The following is a 10,482-nucleotide window of genomic DNA, read 5'->3' as shown; positions in this document are numbered from 1 at the left end:
AATCTCTGAATTTGCAGGGACATTCCCACAGCCAGATTTACATTCAGAGTCAGGAAGCACCGGTGTCTCCTAAGAATTCCTTCAGTGAGGCCTGTTGGTGCCAACAGCTCATCCGAAGGGTCAGTGCTGTATGTGAGGTCTCAGACCGAGCACTGTAGCAGGGGATCCAGTGCCCAGAGCGCCCCTCCCTGCCAAATCCTGGACAGAAGCTTTGAACCCGTGCCCATCTTTGTTAGGGGGCTCTCAGAGTCTCTGACACCCGTGGCCGCTCTCCTCTGCTCCGCCTCCTCCTCGAGCAGGCCGCCGCTGCTGCTTCTCCCGCCTCCCAGGCTTGCGGGCCAATCAGCTGCTTGGTGCGCAAGCCTAGGAGGGAGAGAGGCAGAGCGGGGCGGGGCTCAGGGGAGGAGCCAGAGCAGACGGGAGCCGGGGTGGGGAGCGTTGCCCTGTGCGCCGCCCCCCGTTACTTGCTGCAGGTGGCCCTCCCCGCACCCCCCTGCCCCAGCTCACCTCCGCTCCACCACCCCCAACCACTTGGCGCCCTAGGCGACTACCTAGTTCTCCTAGTGGGCCCCGCACCCCCCCTAGGGATGGGCCTGCATGGGAGAGTGCTCTAAAATATTTATTCCGGTAACTGAAGTTAGGCTGACTGGTCTATAGTTCCCTGTGTCCTCTTTGTTCCCCTTTTTAAAGACAGGTACAGTGTTTGCCTTTCTCCAGTCCCAGGATCCACATCCATCCTCCATGAGTTCTGAGAGCCAGGGCTGTCCCTAGGGGGGTACAGGGCCCGGGACAACTCCCCCCACCACCACCCCAGGCCCTTCTCCCAAACCCCCGCCACACCTCTTCCCATCTCTGCTCTGCCCCCATTCCACCCCTTCCCCAAGCCCGTGCCCCTTTCTCTCCCGAGTGACACTGGAAATTGGTGAGGAGGGGCATAGCGGAGTGGAGTGGAGCAGGGCTGGACACTGCTGCCGGCCCCCAAGCCGCCCAGGCCCCACATCCTCCGGAAGCAGTAAAGCTCAGTAAAGCTCACTCAGTAAAAAGAAAAGGAGGACTTGTGGCACCTTAGAGACTAACAAATTTATTTGAGCATAAGCTACAGCTCACTTCATCAGATGCTCACAAAAGCTTATGCTCAGATAAATTTGTTAGTCTCTAAGGTGCCACAAGTACTCCTTTTCTTTTTGCAAATACAGACTAACACGGCTGCTACTCTGAAACCTTTCACCCAGTAAAGTGATTCATGGGGCGGGGGGAGCAATAAAGCCAATTAAATTTTCAAAAATGTTGGGAGGTATGCCTAGAGTCGCCCCGGCTCAAACCGTCCTGTGGATGGCATGGCTCTGCTGAGAGAGAATCGTTAGCAGGTCTGAGAGCCTGTCAGCTAGTTCCTTAAGTGCCCTCAGGTGAATTTCATCAGGTTCCACCAACATGAATACATCGAACTTACCTAAATATTCTTTAACCTGTTCTTTCCCTATTTTGGCTGGGCTCCTTCCCCCTTGTTGTGAATATGAATTGTGTTGAGTACCTGGTCATAATTGACTTTTTTAGTGAAGAATGAAGCTAAATAGGCATTAAACACCCCAGTGTTAGTGACTCAGACATGGTGTCACACCCCGATGGCCCCCTCCCTCAAAGGGTCCCCTGGGGAAGGCAGATAGGCTTTGTATATTGCTAACACTGTTGCAAGCATTGCAGGGTATTTTGGAAAGGGTCAAAGGTCTGAGTGAGTGTGGAATGGAGGATTCCTTTGCAGGTTGCAAGAGGCCAGGGGGTGGGTGGGTGGGGGGAAGAGAGCAGAGAACGGGTTAACTCCACACTCATGCTAGGCCCGAAGATAAGACGCTGACTCCACCAGCTCAAGGCCACGGCACACATCTGTCTTTCGGCTGCTTGCCAAGAAAGAGGGGGCCCGGAATCCACCGACCAGCCATGAGAAAGGGAGATTCAACTGAACAGACCTGCAGAGCCAGCCCATAACAAACGAGGCAAGTGAGGCCAGTAAAGAAGAAAACAAGGTCTAAGCCCTGGTCTACACTAGGACTTTAGGTCGAATTTAGCAGCGTTAAATCGATGTAAACCCGCACCTGTCCACATGATGAAGCCGTTTATTTCGACTTAAAGGGCTCTTAAAATCGATTTCCTTACTCCACCCCTGACAAGTGGATTAGCGCTTAAATCGGCCTTGCCGGGTTGAATTTGGGGTACTGTGGACACAATTTGACGGTATTGGCCTCCGGGAGCTATCCCAGAGTGCTCCATTTTGACCGCTCTGGACAGCACTCTCAACTCAGATGCACTGGCCAGGTAGACAGGAAAAGAACCGCGAACTTTTGAATCTCATTTCCTGTTTGGCCAGCGTGGCAAGCTGCAGGTGACCATGCAGAGCTCATCAGCAGAGGTGACCATGATGGAGTCTCAGAATCGCAAAAGAGCTCCAGCATGGACCGAACGGGAGGTACGGGATCTGATCGCTGTATGGGGAGAGGAATCCGTGCTATCAGAACTCCGTTCCAGTTTTCGAAATGCCAAAACCTTTGTCAAAATCTCCCAGGGCATGAAGGACAGAGGCCATAACAGGGACCCGAAGCAGTGCCGCGTGAAACTGAAGGAGCAAGCCTACCAGAAAACCAGAGAGGCGAACGGCCGCTCCGGGTCAGAACCCCAAACATGCCGCTTCTATGATGAGCTGCATGCCATTTTAGGGGGTTCAGCCACCACTACCCCAGCCATGTTGTTTGACTCCTTCAATGGAGATGGAGGCAATACGGAAGCAGGTTTTGGGGATGAAGAAGATGATGATGAGGAGGAGGTTGTAGATAGCTCACAGCAAGCAAGCGGAGAAACCGGTTTTCCCGACAGCCAGGAACTGTTTCTCACCCTGGACCTGGAGCCAGTACCCCCCGAACCCACCCAAGGCTGCCTCCTGGACCCAGCAGGCGGAGAAGGGACCTCCGGTGAGTGTACCTTTTAAAATACTATACATGGTTTAAAAGCAAGCATGTGAAAGGATTACTTTGCCCTGGCATTCGCGGCTCTCCTGGATATACTCCCAAAGCCTTTGCAAAAGGTTTCTGGGGAGGGCAGACTTATTGCGTCCTTCATGGTAGGACACTTTACCACTCCAGGCCAGTAACACGTACTCAGGAATCATTGTACAACAAAGCATTGCAGTGTATGTTTGCTGGCGTTCAAACAACATCCGTTCTTTATCTCTCTGTGTTATCCTCAGGAGAGTGAGATATAATCCATGGTCACTTGGTTGAAATAGGGTGCTTTTCTTCAGGGGACACTCAGAGGTGCCCGTTCCTGCTGGGCTGTTTGCCTGCGGCTGAACAGAAATGTTCCCCGCTGTTAGCCACAGGGAGGGGGGAGGGTTGAGGGGGTAGCCATGCGGTGGCGGGAGGCAAAATGCGACCTTGTAACGAAAGCACATGTGCTATGTATGTAATGTTAACAGCAAGGTTTACCCTGAAAGAGTGTAGCCAGTGTTTTATAAAATGTGTCTTTTTAAATACCGCTGTCCCTTTTTTTTTCTCCACCAGCTGCATGTGTTTCAATGATCACAGGATCTTCTCCTTCCCAGAGGCTAGTGAAGATTAGAAAGAAAAAAAAACGCACTCGAGATGAAATGTTCTCCGAGCTGATGCTGTCCTCCCACACTGACAGAGCACAGACGAATGCGTGGAGGCAAATAATGTCAGACTGCAGGAAAGCACAAAATGACCGGGAGGAGAGGTGGCGGGCTGAAGAGAGTAAGTGGCGGGCTGAAGAGAGTAAGTGGCGGGCTGAAGAGAGGGCTGAAGCTCGAATGTGGCGGCAGCGTGATGAGAGGAGGCAGGATTCAATGCTGAGGCTGCTGGAGGATCAAACCAGTATGCTCCAGTGTATGGTTGAGCTGCAGCAAAGGCAGCTGGAGAACAGACTGCCACTACAGCCCCTGTGTAACCAACCGCCCTCCTCCCCAAGTTCCATAGCCTCCACACCCAGACGCCCAAGAACGCGGTGGGGGGGCCTCCGGCCAACCAGCCACTCCACCACAGAGGATTGCCCAAAAAAAAGAAGGCTGTCATTCAATAAATTTTAAAGTTGTAAACTTTTAAAGTGCTGTGTGGCATTTTCCTTCCCTCCTCCACCACCCCTCCTGGGCTACCTTGGTAGTCATCCCCCTGTTTGTGTGATGAATGAATGAAGAATGCATGAATGTGAAGCAACAATGACTTTATTGCCTCTGCAAGCGGTGATCGAAGGGAGGAGGAGAGGGTGGTTAGCTTACAGGGAAGTAGAGTGAACCAAGGGGCGGGGGGTTTCATCAAGGAGAAACAAACAGAACTTTCACACCGTAGCCTGGCCAGTCATGAAACTGGTTTTCAAAGCCTCTCTGATGCGTACCGCGCCCTCCTGTGCTCTTCTAACCGCCCTGGTGTCTGGCTGCGCGTAACCAGCAGCCAGGCGATTTGCCTCAACCTCCCACCCCGCCATAAACGTCTCCCCCTTACTCTCACAGATATTGTGGAGCACACAGCAAGCAGTAATAACAGTGGGAATATTGGTTTCGCTGAGGTCTAAGCGAGTCAGTAAACTGCGCCAGCGCGCCTTTAAACATCCAAATGCACATTCTACCACCATTCTGCACTTGCTCAGCCTGTAGTTGAACAGCTCCTGACTACTGTCCAGGCTGCCTGTGTATGGCTTCATGAGCCATGGCATTAAGGGGTAGGCTGGGTCCCCAAGGATACATATAGGGATTTCAACATCCCCAACAGTTATTTTCTGGTCTGGGAATAAAGTCCCTTCTTGCAGCTTTTGAAACAGACCAGAGTTCCTGAAGATGCGAGCGTCATGTACCTTTCCCGGCCATCCCACGTTGATGTTGGTGAAACGTCCCTTGTGATCCACCAGAGCTTGCAGCACTATTGAAAAGTACCCCTTGTGGTTTATGTACTCGCCGGCTTGGTGCTCCGGTGCCAAGATAGGGATATGGCCCCACCACAGTTAGGGAATCCCATTGCAGCAAAGCCATCCACTATGACCTGCACATTTCCCAGGGTCACTACCCTTGATATCAGCAGATCTTTGATTGCGTGGGCTACTTGCATCACAGCAGCCCCAACAGTAGATTTGCCCACTCCAAATTGATTCCCAACTGACCGGTAGCTGTCTGGCGTTGCAAGCTTCCACAGGGCTATCGCCACTCGCTTCTCAACTGTGAGGGCTGCTCTCATCTTGGTATTCATGCGCTTCAGGGCAGGGGAAAGCAAGTCACAGAGTTCCATGAAAGTGCCCTTACGCATGCGAAAGTTTCGCAGCCACTGGGAATCATCCCAGACCTGCAACACTATGCGGTCCCACCAGTCTGTGCTTGTTTCCCGAGCCCAGAATCGGCATTCCACAGCATGAACCTGCCCCATTAGCACCATGATGCATGCATTGGCAGGGCCCATGCTTTCAGAGAAATCTGTGTCCATGTCCTGATCACTCACGTGACCGCGCTGACGTCGCCTCCTCGCCCGGTAGCGCTTTGCCAGGTTCTGGTGCTGCATATACTGCTGGATAATGCGTGTGGTGTTTAATGTGCTCCTAATTGCCAAAGTGAGCTGAGCGGACTCCATGCTTGCCTTGGTATGGCGTCCGCACAGAAAAAAGGCGCGGAATGATTGTCTGCCGTTGCTCTGACGGAGGGAGGGGCGACTGACGACACGGCTTACAGGGTTGGCTTCAGGGAGCTAAAATCCACAAAGGGGGTGGCTTTAAATCAAGGAGTAGTTCAGGCAGGAGTTCATGGAGGGTTCCAATAAGAAATGGTGCACCTAAGTTACTTTTCTTATTGGAACAAGGAGGTTAGCCTGGCCTCTGATTGATACATGGCTAGATTTAGCTCGCTGCACCTTCTCTGTGAGTGACTGCAGTGTGACCTAGAGGAATGAGTCCCCTAGACAGGAGAGGAGGCAAATGAGTACAAAACAAATCTGGTCTATTTCTTGTTTTGATCCACTCCATCTATCTTTTACATCTTTGGCTGGCAGCAGACGGTGCAGAAGGACTGCATGCCATCCATATCTCATGGCTGCTCGGCAGAAGATGGTACAGTACGACTGCTAGCCATCCTCATCTCTTGCCTGCCTGGCAGAAGATGGTGCAATGTGACTGCTAGCCATCCTCATCTCTTGCCTGCCTGGCAGAAGATGGTACAATACGATTGCTAGTCATCGTCATCTCTTGCCTGCCCGGCAGAAGATGGTACAATACGACTGCTAGCAATCCGTATTGCCTGCCTGATCACCATAAGACGGTTCAATAGGACTGACTGCAGGACTAAAGAGAATGACCTGGTCAAGTCACCAAAAATTTAGTCCCTGCGCCCATGTCTGCCCAGGCGCTCCCAGCCGACGTGGCCAGGAGCACCTCGGACACGACGAGGACGGCTACCAGTCATACTGCACCGTCTGCTGCCAGAAGGCAATGGGTTGCTGCTACTGTGTAGCAATGCAGTACCACGTCTGCCAGCACCCAGGAGACATACGGTGACGGTTACCCGAGCAGGCTCCATGCTTGCGGTGGTATGGCGTCCGCACAGGTAACTCAGGAAAAAAGGCGCAAAACGATTGTCTGCCCTTGCCTTCACGGAGGGAGGGAGGGAAGGGGGGCCGGACAATATGTACCCAGAACCACCCGCGACAATGTTTTAGCCCAATCAGAGTGCTCCATTGTGACTGCTCTGGACAGCACTCTCAACTCAGATGCACGATTGTTTGCCGTTGCTCTGACGCAGGGAGGGGCGACTGAGGACACGGCTTACAGGGTTGACTTCACGGAGGGTTCCAATAAGAAATGGTGCACCTAAGTTATTGTTCTTATTGGAACAAGGAGGTTAGCCTGGCCTCTGATTGATACATGGCTAGATTTAGCTCGCTGCACCTTCTCTGTGAGTGACTGCAGTGTGACCTAGAGGAATGAGTCCCCTAGACAGGAGAGGAGGCAAATGAGTACAAAACAAATCTGGTCTATTTCTTGTTTTGATCCACTCCATCTATCTTTTACATCTTTGGCTGGCAGCAGACAGTGCAGAAGGACATATTGCCTACCTGCTCACCATAAGATGGTTCAATAGGACTGACTGCCGGACTTAAGAGAATGACCTGGTCAAGTCACCAAAAATTTAGTCCCTGCGCCCATGTCTGCCCAGGCGCTCCCAGCCGACGTGGCCAGGAGCACCTCGGACATGATGAGGACGGCTACCAGTCGTATTGTACCATCTGCTGCCACAAGGCAAGGGGTTGCTGCTACTGTGTAGCAATGCAGAACCGCGTCTGCCAGCACCCAGGAGACATACGGTGACGGTGAGCTGAGCGGGCTCCATGCTTGCGGTAGTATGGCGTCCGCACAGGTAACTCAGGAAAAAAGGCGCGAAACGATTGTCTGCCCTTGCTTTCACGGAGGGAGGGAGGGAGGGAAGGGGGGACTGATGATATGTACCCAGAACCACCCGCGACAATGTTTCAGCCCCATCAGGCATTGGGATCTCAACCCAGAATTCCAATGGGCAGCGGAGACTGCGGGAACTGTGGGATAGCTACCCACAGTGCAACGCTCCGGAAGTCGACTCTAGCCTCGGTACTGTGGAAGCACTCCGCCGAGTTAATGCACTTAATGCACTTCTGTGGGGACACACACACTCGAATATATAAAACCGATTTCTAAAAAACCGACTTCTATAAATTCGACCTTATTACGTAGTGTAGACATACCCTAAGACTGCAAAGATTGAAAACACTGGCGAGACAGCAAGAGGGGGAGCTGAGCCTTGCGTCCCTGGAGCCAGGGTATTTTGAGAAAGCTGAAGACACCATGAAAAGCAGGTTTGGACTGGCACAGAGGGCATCAGGAGCAGGGGTCCCTGAACGAAGCATCCCCCCCTCCCAAGGATCCTGGGACTTAAAACCCTCCTGAGAGCTGGAGCAATTTGGAGATCACAGCGGATCCTCGGACGACCTGGGCCCAGGACAGCACTCCCGTCCACCCTTCCCCCCCTCTTCTTCTTACGTCACACCCAGGCTTGGCCAGCTTTGGGTGGGGCATATATGAGTATGAAAGTGGGTTAGGGCTTGGAGCACTAACGCTTCCTTCCTTCCTTTGAGTGACATGGAAGCATTTCCAGTACTCTCTGCTGTTATTTTATTATTTTATCAATAAAGCTTTAAAATGTAGACCCTTGCTGTGTTCCGTTATCTCCTCCCTTAATGATCCTGTGGCCTTAGACTGATCACCTGATGCTTCAGGCAGATTGGTAACAGAAATCTGTCACAATGGGCAATCATGCCTAGAGGTCAGAGCAGGGGTCAGTACCCAGGCATCAGAGCCCAGGGTCAAAACTGGAGTCAGAGCCTTGATGCCAGAGTCAGGGATCAGAGCTGATGTCAGAGATCAGGAATCTGAGTTGAGGAGTCAGAACTGGGTTAGCTGGAATGAGGCAAATAAGGGGCAAGGTTGGGGCCAAGGCAGGAGCAGGTGCTATCACAGACATGGGTGATGCTTTGAGCAGCCTTTGAACTGCTGCTGCTGGGCTTCAGAACTGCTCTGCTGACTCTTCCAACCAATCAGTTCCTGTAGCCAATCAAGCAGCCTACTGCCGGCCAGCTGTGCTCATTAGGTTGCCCAGAGACTGGGTCTGATTCCTGACACGCAGCCTTCTTGAGGTTGTCAGTTATTAGCCCTGTTCCTTTGCTAAGTAAGGGGCCTGCACTTTCCTTCCTCTTTCTCTTGCTCCTAACCTATTTACAGAACCTCGTCTTATTGCCTTTTTTGTCCCTAGCTAGGTGCAGCTAATTTTCTGACTTCGCCTTTCTCATTTTGTCCCTATGTGCTTGTGCTAGTCATCTGGACTCATTCCGAGCAACTTGTCCATGTTTCCACATTTTGTAGGATTCCCTTTTGGTTTGCAGGTCATTACAAAGCTCCTGATGGAGCCATATGGGCCTCTTACTATTCTTCCTATCTGTCCTTTATATCAGGAGAGCTTGCTGTTGGGTTGGACCTTTATTAGTGTCTCTGACACACTGCCAGCTCTCCTGAACTCCTTTTTCCCATAGATTTTCTTCCCGTGGGATCTTAGCTGCCAGCTCGCTGAGTTCGTTAAAGGTCATTGTCCTTGTTCTGCTACTCTCACTCCTTCCTTCCCTTCCAATCATGGCATCTGGCATTACAGGGCCACTTTCACCCAACTGCCTCCAACCTTCAGATTCACGACCAATTCCTTCCACCCCACTAGTCAGAATCATGTTGAAAATGGCTACTCCCTTGGTTACTTCCTCCACCTTCAGAAACAAAAGGTTCTCCCGGATACATTCCAAAAACATATAGGAACCATTTGTGTTTTGCTGTATTTCTTTTCCAACAGGTATCTGCTAAAGCCTCTCATTACTACTAGGTCTTATGTTTTGTATATTTCTGTTATTTGTTCTAGAAATGCCACACCTACCTCCTTCTCCTGATTTGGGGGTCACTAATAGACCCCTATCATGACATAGCTTCTGTTCCCCCCCCACTTTTATCTTAACCCATTGTAAGGGATCAGAGCATAGGCAGTCTTGCCTACAAATCACAGCTGGAATGAGGTCTGCCTACCAGGGAAGAGAGTCTCTGGGTCAATGTTAGAGGAATCACAAAGCCAAGTTCCATAAAAAAGAGTCCGGGTCAGGCTGGGTCAGAGACCAGAGGCAGTATCAGGTTAGGATCATGAGTCAGGGTCAAAGTTAGGCTGGAATCAGGAGATGTAGCAGACCAAGATCTATGTGGTTGCCCAGATATCTTCCTGGATTAAGTAGGGACACCTGTCCAACCTGAGGGCTGCAGGGTACTGTCACTCTGGGTCTCTTGGGCAGTACTTCCTGCAGTGCCTACTCTCCACAGTGCTCCTTGGCTGTACCTCCGCATATCCTGCCAGTGGCACTGTGGGCAGAGGCGATGCGTGTATGTGTGGGTGGGAGTGCGGGGGCCATTCCCCCACACACACACACGGCGGTGGCCTCTGCTGTCCCCTCCCCTCTTCCGGCGCCTTTGGTCCTTACACACAAAGACTTTCAACAGATCTACCTCGCATCTCCTTCTAGACCTCAGAACAAGTGAATAGAGTCTTGATGTATAACGTAACACCACATCCCTTTTCCCCCGCCTGTCCTTCCCGAACAAGCTGTACTCTTCTTTACTGATATTCCAGACATGAGATTTATCCCACCTCGTCTCTGTGATGCCGATTAAGTCATAATTTAGCTAATGTGCTAATGCTTCCAGTTCGTTCCCTGTACTCCTTGTCTTGGTGTAAGTATAGATGTCTCAGACATGGGGTAAATTCTCCCACTGTTATCCCCCTCGCTGCTCCTATGACCCTGAGCTGTGCGCTGGTCCCCGAACTCTGCACAGTATTCTAGTGTCAGTCTCACTGATCCCATATGCAGAGCTACATTCTGCTCCCTATTCCTA

This window comes from Chelonia mydas, chromosome 11, assembly GCF_015237465.2.
Source record: "Chelonia mydas isolate rCheMyd1 chromosome 11, rCheMyd1.pri.v2, whole genome shotgun sequence".
NCBI lineage: Eukaryota > Metazoa > Chordata > Testudines > Cheloniidae > Chelonia > Chelonia mydas.
This window is presented reverse-complemented; position numbering follows the sequence as displayed.